Here is a 17,300-nt window from a genome sequence, read left to right as displayed (position 1 = left end):
ATTTTCCTCAGTCTCTTCTTGGGGTTATATCAATAGGAAACAAACCATAGAGATAGAACTTGGAACTACTTTATTGGGTCAAATTTCAAAGAGCTAGCACAAACCTTGTTTGATTTAGCGTTCGAACTACATGTATCCATTAGGAGAAAACAGAGTGAAACCTAAAAATGTTAATGGTCACTGCAAATGAACGGTTTAACCTAGAAGAACGAAATTTGGTTAGCCAATTGGGATTCGTGTACTTATTATTACCTGAATGTATCATCAAGATTGGGTGAAAAAATGTTTGCTGAGATTTCAGGAAACTCGTAGGTTTGTGGAAACTTGGCAACCCCTTTCAATGAAAGGGATTTTCTTCAGTCTCTTCTTGGGGTATATCAATAGAAAACAAACCATAGAGAGAGAACTTGGAACTACTTTACTGTGAATAGTTTCAAGCAACTATCACAAACCGTGTTTGATTTAAAGTTCCAACTACATGTATCCATATAGGAGAAAACAGAGTGAAACCTAAAAATGAAAACCGTCACTAAACTAACGGTTTAACCTAGAAGAAGGAAATTTGGTGAGCCAACTGGGAATGGTGTATTTATCATTACCTGAAAGTATCATCAAGATTGGGTAAAAAAATGTTTGCTGAGATTTCAGGAAACTTGTAGTTTTCTGGAAGCTTGGCAACCCCTTTCAATTAAAGTGATTTTGGTCAGTCTCTGCATAGGGCTACATCAATAGGAATCAAAACACACAGATAGAACTTGGAAATATTTTATTGGGTCAAGTTTCAAAGAGGTAGCCCAAACCGTTTTTGAATTAGAATTCCAAATACATATATCCATATAGGAGAAAACAGATTGAAACCTAAAATGATAACCGTCACAGCAATCGAACGGTTTAAACTAGTAGAATGAAATTTGGTGAGCCAAATGGGAATGGTGTACTGATCATTACCTGAAAGTATCATCAAGACTGGCTGAAAAAACGTTTGTTGAGATTTCAGGAAACTTGTAGTTTTCTGGAAGCTTGGCAACCCCTTTCAATTAAAGTGATTTTCGCCAGCCTCTACTTAGGGCTATATCTATAGGAAACAAACAATAAAGAGAGAACATGGAACTACTTTACTGTGAATAGTTTCAAAGAGCTATCACAAACCGTGTTTGAATTAGAGTTCCAAATACATGTATCCATATAGAAGAAAACAGAGTTAAACCTAAAAATGATAAAGGTCACTGCAAACGAACGGTTTAACCTAGAAGAACAAAATTTGGTGAGCCAAGTGGGATTGGTGTGTTGATAATTACCTGAAAGTATCATCAAGACTGGGTAAAAAATGTTTGCTGGGATTTCAGGAAACTCGTAGTTTTTGGGAAGCTTGGCAAGCCCTTTCAATGAAAGTGATTTTCCTCAGTCTCCACGTAGGGCTATATCAATAGGAAACAAACCATATTGATAGAACTTGGAAATACTTTATTGTGCATAGTTTCAAAGAGCTAGAACAAACCGTGTTTGATTCAGAGTTCCAACTACATGTATCCATATAGGAGAAAACAGAGTGAAACCTAAAAATGATAAGGGTCACTGCAAACGAATGGTTAAACCTAGAAGAACGAAATTAGGTGAGCCAGGTGGGATAGATGTAATGATAATTACCTGAAAGTATCATCAAGATAGGGTGAAAAAATGTTTGCTGAGATTTCCGGAAACTCGTATTTTTTTAGGAAGCTTGGCAAACCCTTTCAATGAAAGTGAATTTCCTCAGTCTCTGATTGGGGTCATATCAATAGGAAACAAACCATAGATATGGAACTTGGAACTACTTTATTGTGCATAGTTTCAAAGAGGTAGCACAAACCGTGTTTGATTTAGAGTTTCAACTACATGTATCCATATAGGAGAAAACAGAGTGAAACCTAAAAATGAAAACGGTTACTGCAAACGAACGGTTTAACCTAGAAGAACGATATTTGGTGAGCCAAGTGGGAATAGTGTACTGATCATTACCTGAAAGTATCATCAAGATTGGGTGAACAAATGTTTGCTGAGATTTCAGGAAACTCGTAGTTTTGGGGAAGCTTGGCAACCCATTTCATTAAAAGTGATTTTCCTCAGTCTCTGGTTGGGGCTATATCAATAGGAAACAAACCATAGAGATAGAACTTGGAACTACTTTTTTTTTTATAGTTTCAAAGATCTAGCACAAACCGTGTTTGATTTACAGTTCCAACTACATGTATCCATATAGGAGAAAATACAGTGAAACCTAAATATGATAATGGTCACTGCAAACGAACGGTTGAACCTAGAAAAATGAAATTTGGTGAGCCAAGTGGGATTGGTGTACTGATCATTACCTGAAAGTATCATGAAGATTGGGTGAAAAAATTTTGCTGATATTTTAGGAAACTTGTAGTTTTGGGGAAGCTTGGCAACCCCTTTCAATTAAAGTGATTTTCGACAGACTCTGCATAGGGCTACATCAATAGGAAACAAACCATAGAGATAGAACTTGGAACTACTTCATTGTGCATAATTTCAAACAGCTAGCACAAACCGTGTTTGAGTTAGAGTTCCAACTACATGTATCCATATAGGAGAAAACAGAGTGAAACCTAAAAATGAAAACGGTTACTGCAAACGAACGGTTTAACCTAGAAGAACAAAATTTGGTGAGCCAAGTGGGAATGGTGTACTGTTCATTACCTGAAAGTATTGTAAGATTACGGCGGAACGTAGGAGTAAGAGACCGCAAGAGAGAGTCTTATGCAAAAGTGGAATGGTGGGTTTGTTTGGAGACCAGCATGCTAGGGCTCTCTCTATAGCAAAGAGAGATAGAGCCCTGAGAACAGTTTGAGCAGAGCTTATATACTTTCCTTGGAGAGGGCAGTGAGAGAAGTTATATTTTGTATTTTGGTAGTTGGGGACAGCTCATTCTGGGAACAAGATTAGCAGACAGTCCACAGTTAGGGACAGCACATTCTGAGAACAAGATTAGCAAACAGTTCTTAAAATTTCAACAGTTTTTTGTTAAGCATATAAAGAAATGGAGTGACTAGTACCTTTTTTTATTAACCTTTCATTTTTCACTTCTTCTTCTGGCTACTTTTAATCATAAAAGTGATCATTGGGGCGTGTCATATTCCGTGTCTGCTAGTGGGGTATATTGTTGTCTGATTACCATAAGTTTGATTTGTCCAATTTGGGCCTGGAGAAAGGAAACTACACGGTTGAGCAAACAGGGTCCTAATGTTAGCAACAATATAAGAATTATTAGAGGACCAGCCAAGGCTGATAAAAGCGTAGTTATCCAGGGGGACTGTGTGAACCAAGACTCATACCACCCTTTTTGGGTCTCTCTCTCTCTTTGATGCTCTTCAAGGCGTCTTCTTAGTTTACTCATTGATTCTTTTACAACTCCAGTATGGTCGGCATAAAAACAACATTCTTCCCTTAATGCAGCACAAAGGCCCTCTTCTCTCAAGAAGAGGAGGTCTAACCCTCGCCTGTTTTGTAAAACAACTTCAGAGAGAGAGGTTAAAGATTCCTGTAAAGCTGTGATGGACATTTCTAATATCTTTAAGTTTTGGTCCATTGCTGTTTCTAATTGGGTCATTCGTTGTGTCCCACGGACCAGGGCAGTAGTCCTTGTGTCCACCCCTGCAGCAATTCCCATTCCTAATAAGATGGCTAAAGTGAGGGATACAGGTTCTCCGCGAAACCGGGTTGTATGTTCCTCTATTTGATCTTCAAATGAATCTGCGTCATGATAGAGCACTCTGGGAAACATCTGCACCATTACACAATAATTTACAGAGTTGTTAAATATCTGGGCTGAAATGCAAGGAGTCAACCCTGTGTCATATGCCCACAAAGTTCCATTATCAGGAGTAAGGTAACCCTGTGTGATGCCAATATTTTTTGTCTGGATACATAAGTGTTGTTTACTTTTAGGTGGAGACCCTATATATAAGCCTGCCCCGGTTGCTTCTGGGAGGGTCAACTTAGGATTTTCACCCCAGTTACAGGAGGAACTCTGCGCTTTTACTGCATAAGTCCCATCAATTGCTATCCCTTCATAATAAGGGGGAGCAGAGGAGAGACAGAGCCAACAAGACTGAGTGAGATCTGGTTGTGTGAAATTCAGTACAGCAAAGGCTCCTTCAATTAGCTTCCAGGGGAAGGGGTTGACTTCATTCTGAATTGGAGAAGTAAATGAAGGTGAAACTTGAGGAGTATGGGAAAGTGAAAGGTCCCTAGTAGGTTTAGGTTCAGGTGGTCTATGAGGCCCAATTTCTGGCTTGATGGGATTGAATCCTATGGCCAAGGGAATTTCTTTTCTTTCCAACTTGAAAGTGAACCAAAGGCTAAAATCATATCCTGTGGTGTAAAATCGCATTCCATAGGCTTTTCCTGAAAGCCATGCCCAGACATTTTGGTTTCTTCCTTTGGAGATGAAGGTTATATTTAGGGGGTTTCATAGGCTATTTGTGTTACATGGAGTAGGGTAAACTAGTCCAGAAGCTTCCAATTGGGGACTCCGTTTAAATGGAAGACATTGTTTGGGATTTAATTTAGTATTATTTCTTCCTGCCCGAATCAGACTGTTAGGGGAGTCTGGGTTCCACCAGACAGCCCCTGTATGCTCACATCCCCATGACTTACAGAAGAAGTCGGCTTTTCCCCCACACAGTCGTGACTGTTTGCGGCTTCGATTGTCCGCTGGGCAAACATAATAATCCAGGCTAGCCAACCTACATCTAACTTGTATGTCCCTACATCCATAATGTTTGTTTCCATTATCTATGATACGGAGGGGATTTAATGGAATTTTAGTGGGATCTTTGTCATCAGGGGTATCCCAATAGGAAAGACCTATAGCCAGCTGACAAATATCCGGGTGAAGAGATGGCCACCAGGTCCCTTAGGGGGCTGTGTGTGAGACAGACCATACTTCCTGTCCAGTAGGATTTATGATTAGCCTTTGCTGCTGAACGGGCTGATGAGGATTAGGACTACTGATGGTCAAGGGGAGGATCCATAGCCTTATCTACATGGCGAATACGCAATTTGAGAGGGTTATCAGTTTTTTCCAATTTCCAGCTAGAGTCTGGACAGGGAACAGGCTTGAGATGAGAGGCATGGATCCAGGAGGTGATTCCGTCTACCTTTACTGCTGTAGGTGTTATATGTAGCACCTGGTATGGTCCTTTCCAGCGAGGTTCTAGGGATGACACCTGATGTCGTCTTACGTAGACGAAGTCTCCTACTTGATATCGGTGTTGGGTTCCTTCGTCCCCAGGTTGGTAGGCAGTGGCCAGCTGTTTCCACAGGTATCACTGGGTTCTTTCAAGAGATTTTAGTCTGTCAAGCAAGGGGGTGTGAAAGGAATCGTTAGGTCTTAGAGTTGGGGGTCAGGTCCCTTATTGGAGGAGGGGCACCATAGAGAATTTCATAGGGGGTGAGGTTACACAAAGAAACAGAGGGAGTATTTCTTGCATGAAACAGTGCATAAGGCAGGAGCATAGTCCAATCTTTTATGCCGGTCTCTAAGCTTAATTTCGTCAAGGTCTCTTTAATGGTTCTATTCATTCTTTCTACTTGTCCTGAGCTCTGGAGTCTATAAGCGCAATGTAACTTCCAATTAATCCCCAGGGTCCTGGCTAATCCCTGACTTACCTGGGCCACGAACGCCGGTCCATTATCGGACCCTATTACCTTAGGCAGGCCATATCTTGGAAAAATATCTTCCAGAATCTTTTTGACCACCATTTGCGCCGTTTCTTTTTTTGAGGGGAAGGCTTCAATCCATCCTGAAAATGTATCTATAAAGATTAGGAGATATTTAAGTCCATACCTTGCTGGCTTAATTTCAGTAAAGTCCACTTCCCCGAATTGTCCTGGTCTGGTTCCTCGAAGGTGCCTTCCTATAGGAAGCTTGGAGGGGTAAGCATTAACCAATTGACAGACCCGACAAGCTTTTGTTACTCGTTCAGCTAATTTTTTTTCGCTGTGAGCCAGTTAGTGGAAAACTCTGTTCTTGATCTTTTAGGAATGCCTGCAGTTTCTTTGAACCAAGGTGAGTGAGTTGATGTACATTCTTAACGTAGTGTAGGGCTTTCTGAAAATGCAAGTTGGGTTCAGTGTTGTCAAGGAGTTCAGTGTTAGTGTCCTCAGATGTTAAGTTGTCAGGGTGCTCCGATGTAGTTAAATCTCCTGACTCATATTTCCCCCGTATGGAAAGTGTTAACATGGTTACTCTGTTTAGAGCTGCCAATTTAGCCTCTTTATTTGCCTTCCTGTTTCCGACCGCTACAGGATCGTTTTCTTTCTGGTGTCCTGGACAGTGCACTATAGCTAATTCTTTAGGGCTTTGTATTGCTGAGAGGAGGCGGAGGATCTCATCTTTGTTCTTTATTTCTTTTCCCGCAGAGGTTAATAGTCCCCTTTGCTGGTAGATAGCCCCATGTATATGAGCGGTAGCGAAGGCATAGCGGCTATCTGTGTATATGGTGGCCTTTTTGCCTGCTGCCAGCTTTAATGCCTTCGTGAGGGCGATCAGCTCTGCCTTTTGAGCCGATGTTCCCTCTGGGAGGCTAGAGGACCAGATGACTTTAGTTCTGCTAACAATTGCTGCCCCAGCCCACCGCTTACCGTCCTGGCTAAAGCTGCTGCCATCAGTGAACCATATGACCTCAGGGTGGGGCAGTGGCTGATCCTTTAAATCCCGTCGTATACTGGTTTCTTCTGCCAGTATATATTGACAGTCATGAGTGACGGGTTCTGATGATTGTTCAGGTAGTAGTGTAGCCGGGTTAAGTGGGGCGGGGGGTCCCAATATTATTCTGTCCTTGTCAAGCAACAGGCTCTGATAGTGTGTTATTCTAGAGTTTGATAGCCATCTGTCTGGTGGCTGGCGGATGATGCTCTCTAAGGCATGGGGGGCTATAACGGTTAGCTTCTGCCCCAGCGTTAACTTATCAGCATCTTTGATTAGTAGGGCCGCCACTGCTATAGCTTTTAGGCAATGAGGTTATCCACTAGCCACTGGGTCCAGCTTTTTAGATAAGTAGGCTATAGGCCTTTTCCAAGGTCCTAAAGTTTGAGTAAGTACTCCTCGTGCTATTCCTTTCTTTTACTCAATGTAGAGAGTAAAGGGTTTTTCTACATCTGGGAGTGCTAAGGCCAGAGTAGATAGCAGCGTTCTTTTGATGTTATCAAAAGCTTGTTGATGTTCAGGGTTCCATTGGAATTGGGCATTTCCCTTTAACAACAGGTATAAAGGAGCAGCTAAGGTTGCAAACCCAGGTATCCATAACCTGCAAAAGCCAACAGTCCCAAGAATCTCTTTAAGTTGCCTCTTATTAGATGGGGGTGGTATCTGCACAACAGTTTGTTTTCTGGGCTCAGTGAGCCATCGTTTACCGCCCCTAAGGGAATAGCCCAGGAAGATTACTTCTTGCTGACAAATTTGGGCCTTTTTGACAGAAGCTCTATACCCGAGTTGAGCAAGCTCAGATAGTAGTGCTTGGGTCCCAGACTCACAGTTTTCCTTGGTGTCTGCTGCCAGTAGCAGGTCATCCACATATTGGAGTAGGGTGACTTCAGGGTGCATGGTTCTGAAGTTATTGAGATCTCTGTGGAGGGCTTCATCAAAAAGAGTGGGGGAGTTCTTGAATCCCTGTGGAAGTCTGGTCCAAGTTAGTTGACCAGATGTTCCGGTTTCTGGGTCTACCCACTCGAAAGCAAACAGCAATTGACTATCTTTATGCAGAGGCAAGCAAAAGAAACATCTTTTAAGTCCAGGACAGTATACCATTTTCGCTCGGGGTTAAGGGTGCTAAGCAGATTGTATGGATTAGGTACTGTGGGGTGAATGTCCTGTACTCTGTTATTGATCTCTCTTAAGTCTTGAACAGGGTGATAGTCCCCGGTTCCTGGCTTTTTTACTGGTAGCAGGGGAGTGTTCCAGGCCGATTGACAGGGCCTTAGGACCCCTAAGGCCAGATATTTCTGAATATGGGGCCTTATCCCATCTTTAGCTTCTTTGCTCAGAGGATATTGTTTAATATTAATTGGGGAGGCTGAGGTTTTTAATTCCACCATTATTGGAGGTTGTTTCACGGCTAGGCCTAACCCAGCAGTTTCTGCTTAGGCATCTGGGTAATCTGTTATCCATTTCTGGGGTAGCTTGCCTGTTTGATCAGTCTTGGGGGGTATGAAGAGTTGATGTTCATCTTCTACTGACATAGTTAAAGCCATGACTATAGGAGTTTTTACTGAAGGATTTAGAAATTCCATTTGGGGGCCTTCAGGGCCTGGAGTTTGGTGAGCAGATCTTTGCCCATCAATGGGGCTGGGCATTCTGGGATCACTAGGAAGGAGTGATGGATTTTTCCTTTTCCCAGGTCCATGGTCCTCTTAGTTGTCCAAGCCCGATATTTACTGCCATTAGCCCCTTGAACTAGAGACCTTTTAGTTGATAGAGGGCCCAATGGGGCCTTAAGGGCTGAGTATACTGCCCCTGTATCCAATTCAAAGTTTATTGGGGTCCCCTCCACTTCAAAAGTTACCCTGAGTTCGGGGAGGGGATTCGAGCTCCGACTTTCTTAGTCATCCTCCAGAGTTAGAATGGCTGGTTGGCGTGGCTGTTTCTTTCTAGGGCACTCTTTGACCTAGTGTCCTTTTTCTCTACAGTAGGCACATTGATCTGAGGCCAGATGTGGCTTTTGGCATGGGCCCAGGTATCCTTTTCTGTTTTTCTGTCTCCTAACTTCTGGCCTATTTGTTGTTGTGACCAGGACCTTAGTCAATGCCTCAGTCTGTCTTTTGCTTCTTTCATCCTCCCTTTGCTCCCTTTCTTTCTCCCTTTGCTCCATTTCTTTCTCCCTCCTTTGTTTTTTCTCTTCCTCAGTTTCTCTCTTATAGTATACCTTCTCAGCTTCTCTGACTAAATCTCTCAAAGTCATATCTTGTAATCCATCTAAGCGTTGTAACTTTCTTTTAATATCCAGGGCAGCTTGCCCAATAAAGGCTATCATGACAGATGCCTTTTGATCCTCTGCCTGAGGATCAAAAGGAGTATATCTCCTATATGCCTCCATAATTCTCTCCAGAAACATAGAGGGTGATTCATTAGGCCCCTGTATAATCTCTCTTACCTTGGTCAAATTAGTTGGCCGTCTAGCGGCTGCTCGGAGACCCGCTATTAGAGCCCGGCGATAAGTGGACAGATGTTCCCTACCTTCAAAGGTGTTGGGGTCCCAGTTAGGTCGGTTCAAGGGGAAGTCAGCTTCGATTATGTTGGGAAGTTGTGTCGGTTGCCCATCTGGTCCGAGGATATTTTTTCTTGCTTCCAGGAGGACTCTCTTTTGCTCCTCTGTCGTGAAGAGAGTGCCTAAGAGTTGTTGGCAGTCATCCCAAGTAGGCTGGTGTGAAAACCTCAATGACTCGATCAGACCTGTGAGCCGGGTGGGGTCCTCGGAAAAAGGGGGATTGTTATTTTTCCAGTTATATAGATCTGAAGAGGAGAAAGGCCAATACTGATAGATTTGCATTTCTCCACCATGGCCATCCTCTATCATTGGCCCATGAGGACGGAGGGGAAGTATCATGGGGGCTTCCGGATTTTTAATCATTCGCTGCCGGTGAGTTCCTTTAGCTGGGCCAGTTTCCTCCAGGGGAGGAGGGGCTATGTGTGCCTCAGGGAAGTCATCTGAAGGGTGCTGGGCTTGCTTAACCTCCTTTAATGGTGGAGAAGCTGAGTCAGCAGCAGGGGAATCACTCAGAGGGTGTTGGGGGTTGGGGAACGGAGGCAGGGGATAAGGAAAGGGAGGAGAGTCCAGCAGAGTCAAATCTTGAGACTCAGGGAGAACAAAGGGTGGTGGAGGAGGTTTGAGAGATAGAATCATAGGGGGAGGGGGAGGGGCAGGAACAGGGACAAGAAAAGCTTTCATCCAAGGAGGAGGAGATTCACAAAGGTCCTGCCAAGTTAAGATATACGGTTGTTGATCTGGATGGCTATGTGGCCCCGGCTGAAAAACAATATCTTTGACTTTCTGAATCAATGGGGAGTAGAAAGATCCTTCTGGAGGCCATCCAACTCCAAAGGCGGGTCATTCTGTGGCACAGAAAGTCTGCCAGGTCCGGCGTTTTACTGAAAAAGAAAGATTTTGAGCCCTTATGCGGACTTCAGTCCAGTGATTAAGGGTCAGGGACAGAGGCGTGGAATGACTCTGTCCCATAATGAAAGTTACTTGAACAAAGACAGGGACAATACAAACGTGACACAAACATGGACACACAGTAAACAGTAAACATGTAACACAAGTTCAGAGGCGAAGATTAAAAACAGACAGTGAATTCAACCTGAGAGAAAGAATAGTTGCCGGCAAGACCAGACGGGTGGCAGCAGAATACAGATGAGGGCACCTTGTTCCTCCCAGATGGGGGTACCTCTGTCCCCCACAGAGTCTCTCAAAGCATCCCTTGAGGAGGCATGGTTGTGGCTTCAGGGACACGTCTATCCCACCACCGCCAGGGGGAGCTCACGCTCTCCGCTGACAACCACACTCTGCCAACCCAAAACCAGAAAACCAGAAAAACCAGAAGGCTCTGAGAGCTCACGTTCTCCAGCCCAAAACCAGAAGGCTCTGAGAGCTCACGCTCTCCAGCCCAAAACTCTGAGTGATCGCAAAGGAAAAACAAGAAGGAGAAGGAGGAGGAGGAGAAGAAGAAGAAGATATGGCGCCTTACTTACCCCCCTAAAGGAGTCTTGTTGAGGTCTCCCAGTCCGGCAATGCGCAGTTCCCGGCCAATGCACCAAATGTAAGGGTACAGCGGAACGTAGGAGTAAGAGACCATAAGAGACTGTCTTATGCAAAAGCAGAAGGGTGGGTTTATTTGGAGACCAGCATGCTAGGGCTCTCTCTATAGCAAAGAGAGATAGAGCCCTGAGAACAGTTTGAGCAGAGCTTATATACTTTCCTTGGAGAAAGCAGCGAGAGAAGTTACATTTTGTAGTTTGGCAGCTCATTCTCGGAACAAGATTAGCAGACAGTCCACAGTTAGGGACAGCAAATTCTGAGAACAAGATTAGCAAACAGTTCTTAAAATTTCAACAGTGTTTTGTTAAGCATATAGAGAAACGGAATGACTAGTACCTTTTTTATTAACCTTTCAGTATCATCAAGATTGGGTGAAAAAATGTTTGCTGAGATTTCAGGAAACTCGTAGTTTTGGGGAAGATTGGCAACGCCTTTCAATGAAAGTGATTTTCCTCAGTCTCTGCTTGGGGCTTTATCAATAGGAAACAAACCATAGAGATAGAACGTGGAAATACTTTATTGTGCAATGTTTCTTTTTTTTTTTTTTTTTTTTTTTTTCAAGAGACTTAAAACATCACTATTTTTATTGACAAGGTTTGTAAGAACAGATATTTAAAATCAAAGGTCAATTTTTAGGTCTTTGTTGCTTATTCCATTCACTCGTATTAAGTATGCTTTCCCCTAATGTCCTAACTTTATCAAGAAACTAACCTGTGAAAATACCTGTTAAATCACTTATATATACATTTCTATGATGCAAAGATTTTTAAACACTTCAATTGGTACATCAAATATCTGTCATAGGCAGCACGTTTAAACTGATTAAGACCATTAATTTAAAAGACAATTTAGTCTTATAATTCAGGAGTGGGTTGAGTACAGTGATGAAAGCCTATAATCCCAGCTACTAGGAGGCTGAGGCAGGAGGATCACAAGTTTGAGACCAATCTAGGCAACTTGGTAACATCCTGTCTCAAAAAGGGCTGAGGATATAACTCAGTGTTGGAGCACCCCTGGGTTCCATCCCCAGTACAGGGTGGTTTGGGGGGGGGGGGGAGAGACATGGATATGACCAGGAGTGGTCCACATGTTGATCACTTTGAATCTTGATTGGCCAAAATTTAAAACCCAAGAGCCCTGATTCCACATTAAATTTCTTTAATGTTAAAAATATTGAGAAATTGTCAGGTATCTGCTATTACCTACACATTATCTTCTGGCATTACACCTTGTACTTTTGTCATAATTATGGAGGTGGCCATTTTCTGTAAATATCAGCATTTTATATGGTCAAAATCAGTTAATAAAATCAGTTCATTTACTATAAGCCAAATGTCCTTGTACTCAAACCCACCCTTTCCCAAAGTTTTTGAAGTTTTGATGTGTTGATTTTGGTCTGTCCTTAATATAAAATGCGTCCACAGACACTTTTGCAGAGTTAACACAAACTATAGATGGATGACACTTTGGAGGCATAGCAGAACTAGACAGTTCCTTCAGCGTTCCCATCACTGGATTCTGACTTCCCCTGCTCTGTCAGTCCATCTCGCCAAACACTGATATTTCATAGTTTACAAGTGTAAATAAAGGTCCCTACCTATGTTGAATTTAAAAACTGATCTGCACAAAAGAAATAAAAAAAACTTTATGTACAACAAATTGGTTTTTTAAAAATACAAAAATAACATCTGTCATTTCTGTCATGCTGACAATTTGACATATATACACATGCAGAAGAAAGTTCCAATTTAGTCACTTGGCTAGCTGTAGCTTGTTAAAGATGAGCACACCGCCATTGAGTTTTCACACTGACAGAAGAAAATGTGTATTCAAAATATATAGTAAATACTGCAAGTCTCTGCATGTATAAATGCTGGCTATAATAGTTTTGTTCTACTTGATTAAAATATGTCTTAAGCAGTCTAATGTTAAGTGCACTAAAACCCACAACAGTTCAGGAATCTATGACCTTATATAAAGAAATCCAAAATGTACAAAGTACAACTATAAAAGCAAGGAACAATTACTGCCATGCAAGATTTTAAACTAAAACTGCATAGAAATGCAATTTAAAGCGGCAAACTGATTTATGTAACACTCAAGATAAAAAAAGGTCAGCAGTAAGTCCTACCAACACAATCCTTAATGAGAATTTAGAAAAGGAAATACATTCTCTTTGCTGGTATAATGGTATAAATCAGATCTTCAAATCTATGGGAACAAGTCATCTGTCTCTGTCCTGTATCTCAAGAAATTAGCTCTTTTACAGTTGTTTTTATGAAGTCTTTTCTCTCAGTTAAATCATAAGCAGGATAATTTTCATATACCTCTTTGCAAATCTGCTTCATTGTGACTTCCTCCAAGTTGGCATTGGCCAATAATTTCTTCACTGTTTCTTTTATCTCTTCATCTGTAGGTGGTTTCTTCAACTTTTTAATTAAAGGTTCATCATCTGAACTATCCTCAGATTCACTTTCTTTTTTAGAACTGTTTTGATTCTTCTTGGTGGTACTACTATCTGCCTTCTTAACATTTGCACTCTTTACAGACTTTTTATTTTTAGGAGTACCTTTCTGTTTCGCTTTTTCTTTTTTAGAAGTCTTTTTTGGTGGCTCCTCTTCACTTTCTTTATCTTCTTCATCAGAAGACTCTTCCTTGTTTTTCTTTTCATCTTCATCACTACTAGATTCATCTGACAGAATTTCAGGACATTTGGTTCGCTTTGCCTTCCTTGCCATTCCAGAACTATTCCGTTCTTTTTTACTGCCTTTGCTAGAAGTTTTTTTAGATTTTGGCAATGGTTTGCCAGAAGGCTTTGGATGCATTAGGAAATTCAAGATCCTCTTCACTAGTTCACTATTTACACCAGATCTCTCCAAATCAAGAACTTCACAGATGCTCTTTAACATGGCATTTCTAAATTTTTTCAACATTTCTTCTTTCTTTTTGTATTGGATACTCCCTTTTTCAAATGGAAATCCACTGAACTGCCCCACATTCTTCTTTAATGAGGACACAGTGCCTGGTCTGTTGTAAAGCAGTTTGTGTAGATTTCTAAGTTCGTCCGTTTTTTTCTTGCTCAGAAAGAAATGTATCCTTTCAATTTCACAAAGTTTCTGCCCCTTTCCTTGTGCAATTGTAAATGGCTCTCTTTGTAAGGAAGACACTTGCATTGTCAGCCTCTCTACTTTTTTCTTTTCCCTCTTGCCTTCCACAATGAGACTTTTTTCTTTCTCCTCCTCGTCCTCGTCGTCGTCGTCGTCCTCCTCCTCCTCCTCGCTCTCCGCTCTGGGGTCGGGCAGGTCGGGCTCCTTCTCGGACTCGGGCTGGGCGGGGGCGCCGTCTCCGTCCGCGGCAGAGGCCGAGGCGGACATGCTGGACCGCAGGTCGCGGCCGCCGCAGGCCTGGAGCGCGAGAGCACGAGGCGGCGGCAGAAGGCGGCGGGGCCGACGCCGACGGGAAGGCGCGCGGGTCGCTGTCTGGCGTGACGCTCGCGCCGCGCGCCGCTCCACAGAATCAACAAGATTTTCAAAATGGCGGTTCGGGAAGGAGAGCGGGAAGGCGGCGGCCAATCAGAGCCGCGGGCTGCGAGTTGGCGGGCGCGGGGCGGGGCGGGGCGGCGGGCTTCCGCTGCCCGCGGGGCGCACGGGCGGGGCGCGAGGGGTCTCCCGGCCGCGGGCGGAGGGGGCGGCGCCGGGGGCGCGGGCGGGGCGCGCCCCGAGCGGCGGGCAGAGCCTATTGTGCAATGTTTCAAAGAGCTAGCACAAACCGTGTTTGATTTAGAGTTCCAACTACATGTATCCATATAGGAGAAAACAGAGTGAAACCTAAAAATGATAAGGGTCACTGCAAACAAACGGTTTAACCTAGAAGAACGAAATCTGGTGAGCAAAGTGGGATTGGTGAACTGATCATTACCTCAAAGTATCATCAAGATTGGGTGAAAAAACGTTTGCTGAGATTTCAGGAAACTCGTAGTTTGGAGAAGCTTGGCAACACTTTTCAATGGAAGTGATCTTCGCCAGTCTCTACTTAGGGCTACATCAATAGGAAACAAACCATATAGATAGAACTTGGAACGACTTTAGTGTGTTAAAATTCAAAGAGCTAGCACAAACCGTGTTTGATTTAGAGTTCCAACTACAAGTACCCATATAGGAGAAAAGAGAGTGAAACCTAAACCTGAAAATGGTTACTGCAAACGAATGCTTTAACCTAGAAGAACGAAATCAGGTGAGCCATGTGGGAATGCAGTACTGACCACGACCAGAAAGTATCATCAAGATTGGTTGAAAATGTTTGTTGTGATTTCAGGAGACTCGTAGTTTTGAGGAAGCTTCACAACCCCTTTCAATGAAAGTGATTTTCCTCAGTCTCTGCTTGGGGCTCTATAAATAGGAAACAAACCATAGATATAGAACTTGGAAGTACTTTATTGTGCATAGTTTCAAAGAGCTAGGACAAACCGTGTTTGATTTAGAGTTCCAACTACATGTATCCATATAGGAGAAAACAGAGTGAAACCTAAAAATGATAACAGTCACTGCAAACGAAAGGTATAACATAGAGGAACAAAATTGGTGAACCAAGTGGGATTGGTATACTCATCATTACCTGAAAGTATCATCAAGATTGGGTGAAAAAATGTTTGCTGAGATTTCAGGAAACTCGTAGTTTTGAGGAAGCTTGGCAACCCCTTTCAATGAAAGTGATTTTCCTCAGTCTCTGCTTGGGGTTATACCAATAGGAAACACACCATAGATATAGAACTTGGAACTACTTTATTGTGCATAGTTTCAAAAAGCTAGCACAAACCGTGTTTGATTTAGAGTTTCAACTACATGTATCCATAAAGGAGAAATCACAGTGAATCCTAAAAATGAAAACGGTCACTGCAAACAAACAGTTTAACCTAGAAGAACGAAATTTGGTGAGCCAAGTGGGATTGGTGTACTGATCATTACCTGAAAGTATCATCAACATTGCCTGAAAAAATGTTTGCTGAGATTTCAGGAAACTCGTAGTTTTGAGGAAGCTTGGCAACCCCTCTCGATGAAAGTCATTTTCCTCAGTTTCTGCTTGGGGCTATATCAATAGGAAACAAACCACAGAGATAGAACTTGGAACTACTCTATTGTGTCAAGTATCAAAGAGCTAGCACAAACCGTGTTTGATTCAGAGTTCCAACTACATGTATCCACATAGGAGAAAACAGAGTGGAACCTAAAACTGAAAACGGTCACAGATAACGAATGGTTTAACCTAGAAGAACGAAATTTGGTGAGCCTAGTGGGAATGGTGTACTGATCATTACCTGAAGGTATCATCAAGATTGGGTGAAAAAATGTTTGCTGAGATTTCAGGAAACTTGTAGTTTTGGGGAAGCTTGCCAACCCCTTTCAATGAAAGTGATTTTCCTCAGTCTCTGCTTGGGGTATATCAATAGGAAACAAACCATAGAGATAGAACTTGGAACTACTTTATTGTGCATACTTTCAAAGAGAGCAGAAACCGTGTTTGATTTCGAGTTCCAACTACATGTATCCATATAGGAGAAAACAGAGTGAATCCTAAGAGTGAAAACGGTCACAGCAAACGAACGGTTTAACCAAGAAGAACGAAATTTGGTGAGCCAAGTGGGAATGGTGTACTGAACATTACCTGAAATTATCTTCAAGATTGGGTGAAAAAATGTTTGCTGAGTTTTCAGGAAACTCGTAGTTTTGGGAAAGCTTGGCAACCCCTTTCAATGAAAGTGATTTTCCCCAGTCTCTGCTTGGTACTATATCAATAGGAAACAACCCATAGAGATAGAACTTGGAACTACTTTATTATGTCAAGTTTCAATGAGCTACCACAAACCGTGTTTTTTTTAGAGTTCCAAATATATGTATCCATACAGGAGAAAAGAGAGTATAACCTAAAACTAAAACGGTCACATCAAACGTACGGTTTAAGCTAGAAGAACGAAATTTGGTGAGCCAAGTGGGAATGGTGTACTGATCATTACCTGAAAGTATCATCAAGATGGGGTGAAAAAGTGTTCTCTGAGATTCCAGGAAACTCATAGTTTTGGGGAAGCTTGGCAACTCCTTTCAATGAACCTGATATTCCTCAGTCTCTGCTTGGGGTTATATCAATAGGAAACAAATGATAAATATAGAAATTGGAACTCCTTTATTGTGCATAGATCCAAAAAGCTAGCACAGAACATATTTGATTTAGAGTTTCAACTACATGTATCCATTTTGGAGAAAACACAGTGAAACCTAAAAATGAAAAAGGTCCCTGGACACGAACGGTTTAACCTGGAAGAACGAAATTTGGTGAGTCAAGTGGGATTGGTGTACTGATCATTACCTGAAAGTATCATCAAGATTGGGTGAAAAAATGTTTGCTGAGATTTCAGGAAACTAGTAGTTTTGAGGAAGATTGGCAACCCCTTTCAATGAAAGTGATTTTCCTAAGTCTCTGCTTGCGGCT

The 17,300-nt window shown here is 42.3% G+C and overlaps 2 pseudogenes; both read right to left on the bottom strand.

The window, feature by feature from the left end:
• Positions 1 to 5,006: 5,006 nt before the first annotated feature.
• LOC144256130 (uncharacterized) lies at positions 5,007 to 10,235 on the bottom strand (annotated as a pseudogene).
• Positions 10,236 to 11,383: 1,148 nt separating this feature from the next.
• Positions 11,384 to 14,315, bottom strand: LOC144255700 (protein DEK pseudogene; annotated as a pseudogene).
• Between the last annotated feature and the right edge of the window lie 2,985 nt (positions 14,316 to 17,300).

This window comes from Urocitellus parryii, chromosome 7, assembly GCF_045843805.1.
Source record: "Urocitellus parryii isolate mUroPar1 chromosome 7, mUroPar1.hap1, whole genome shotgun sequence".
Lineage (NCBI taxonomy): Eukaryota > Metazoa > Chordata > Mammalia > Rodentia > Sciuridae > Urocitellus > Urocitellus parryii.
The sequence above is the reverse complement of the archived record's forward strand: the minus strand, read 5'-3'. Positions and strand labels throughout refer to the sequence as shown.